Source organism: Homarus americanus, unplaced genomic scaffold (genome assembly GCF_018991925.1).
Source record: "Homarus americanus isolate GMGI-L3 unplaced genomic scaffold, GMGI_Hamer_2.0 scaffold36970, whole genome shotgun sequence".
Classification (NCBI taxonomy): domain Eukaryota; kingdom Metazoa; phylum Arthropoda; class Malacostraca; order Decapoda; family Nephropidae; genus Homarus; species Homarus americanus.
This window is the reverse complement of record NW_024740094.1, coordinates 2,558,359-2,561,205: the sequence shown is the minus strand read 5'-3', so window position 1 is coordinate 2,561,205 and position 2,847 is coordinate 2,558,359.

The window sequence follows — 2,847 nt, the reverse complement described above, 5'->3', positions numbered from 1 at the left end:
ACTCTATATGACGGTAAGTGATAGAAAATGGAGACTTTCTGATAAGTAAAAGTATAGCAGGGGGAAAGTGATGGAAAGTAGAGACGTGTTGTGACGTGAAGGGAAGACTTTTATATTTGTTGGAGGGACGAGAATATAAGAAAACGGAGACATAATGATAGGTGAAGGGGGTACTACACTATTTCAACAGGGATGAGACTTGACTCTATACCAGTTCTTCTCCTCTTTAAATTATAAATGATTGTGCCTTTGTTTGTTGTTCCTCTCTCTCATGTGTGTTTGTGTTTGTGTGTTTGAGAGAGAGAGAGGGGGAGAGAAAAAGTGTTTATGTAGAAGTATATGCATATTAACATACACGTCCAGCCATCGTATACACACACTCTAGATAATCTGTATGAAATTGAGCCACAAAATTTTTAAATAACTCACTAAGACTCAAAAACTCGCTATCGATGTTGATGATAACTTTGATGGAGGCGGCCTGATGAAACGCTATAGTTTTTATATATATTTTTGACTATTTTAATATATATTTTTTTACAAGTTTATTGCAAGTGTTATAAAACTCTAAAGACTGTATTTTTATTTCTTTTGTATTGAAGGTATTGAAGATTTCTCCTTACTTCTATCGCGTTTCAATAGTATAGATTAGCCAGTCAGTGTTAGATTGGGTAAAAGAAGGTAACACACACACACACACACACACACACACACACACACACACACACACACACACACACACAAGGTCGTCTAGTACAGGTGTGTTGACGTTACCTGTACATATATGACCCTGAAGGTGACCTCACTTTGATGTGTTCGTCTTACTCCTAGAATCTCAAGATGTAAATTTGTTATGGCGCAGAGTGTGTGTGGGAGAAGTGGTGTAAAGGTTTCAAGATTTAAGAATTTCTCCAATTATGTAAACACAATTTTGTCTTTTCCTCCCCCACAAAAGTTTCCTTCATTTCCTCCTGGAGCAACTTGTCTCCTCTTGTGGGCGTCAGTAACTTTCTTCATCCAACACAGATCGAAATTTTGCTACTTTTTTGCCGATTTTATAAGATTTTTATCGCAAACTGAGAATTCTGTTTTTTTGTTTATTTATTTTTTCTTCAGTTTGCCAGAGGATCAACTTTCATTTACGTCTTGTGGCTGCCAGACGCCTCCTTCCACCCTTAATTAAATTCCTGTAATATTTTTGTCAATTTTTTTTTTATCTTCAGAATCTAAGAAAAAGTCATGTGGATTCCAGGTCAGGATCAGCATCGCCAGGGTGTGGATTTAGGCCACAGTGGGAGGTCGTGTGGCCCATGGTGTGGTAGTTGGCACCACCCAAACACTGGCCACACCTTACCTGATCTGGGAGAGAGAGAGAGAGAGAGAGAGAGAGAGGCCTGTCTCGTGTGTAAAGATGTCTCCCCTCTTCGCGTCAACAAAAGGTGGCAGAAGTGATGTCAAAACAAAGATGAATAAGTAGGAGAGAACACTGATATAACCCGATTACGTGTGAGTGAGGAGTCATGTCGGACCCTGAGGGGAAAGGAGGAGGAGGAGGAGAGGAAATGAGGGGAGGGAAGGAAGGAGGGGAGGTGGAGGGAAGAAGAGGAAGGGTGGGGAATGGGAGATGAGAAGGGAGATGGGAGGGAAGATAGAGACAGGAAGAGAGGAGAAGGGAAGGAGAGAAAAGGGGAGAAGGAGGGAGATGAAAGGAGAGAACGAAGAGAGGCAGGAAAGAGAGATGAAGAGAAAGGGGAGGAAGACAGAAACAAGAAGGAGAGAGAGGAGACAGGAGTAGGAAATTGAAGGGGAGGAAGAGACAGGAAGAGAGGAGAAGAGAAGAGAGAGGGGGAGGAGAGGAGGGATGGAACGACCTTACTCGAGATAAAGCCTACTGATGAAGCCGTGTGAGTACAAGACTAGATTCAATTATATAGGTCAAAGTCACTGGAAGGTCAAAGGTCAGAGGTTAAATATTTAAGCCACAGGAAGGTCAGATTTGCTTTGGTTAGGTAAGTTTAGGTTAGGTTAGATTAGTTTAGGTTAGGTTAGTTTTGGGTTAGGGTAGGATGGATTAGGTTAGGTTATGTTAGGTTAGGTTAGGTTAGGTTAGTTTTGGGTTAGGGTAGGATGGATTAGGTTAAGTCAGGTTAGATTAGTTTAAGATGTGTAAATTTTCAATACACTTCTTTATTATGTGTGAATATACACCCCAGTAATCAGCGAACTTATCTTCCGGGTGTTTTACGAGCGCCAACACTTCTATAAGACTGTGTACTGAGCCGACGCCATTTTGCTCACACAGGCTAAGTTTACATAATTTTTTTCATTTTTTATTTTTATTTAATTTTTTTGGTTGTATATATTTTTTGGTTGATTATTTTGTGATGGATGTGTTCTGTCTATATGGTTGATTTTCTCTCTCTCTCTCTCTCTCTCTCTCTCTCTCTCTCTCTCTCTCTCTCTCTCTCCCCAAACGTCCACCATACTCCCAGCCTCACCACTTAATTGTCATATCAAGCCAGGTCCTGCCCACATCCCGTCGCCTGGCTCCTCCTTATAAACGCCCCCCACCCCCCTTACACCCCCCCTCCCCTCACTCAACCTCCCCCCCCTCCTCCACCCCTTCCCTCCTTTACTTGTACCGGAATGATCATTTATGGTCAAACTTGTAAGGCATTCATTACCCCAGGAGACCCACCACAGCTGTTACCTACCTACCTACCTACCTACCTACCTACCTACCTACCTACCTACCTACCTACCTACCTACCTACCTACCTACCTACTACACGAAGGCGGCTCTGCTAGGGGTGGTGGTAGTGGTGAGGAGGAGGTGGGGTGGCGATT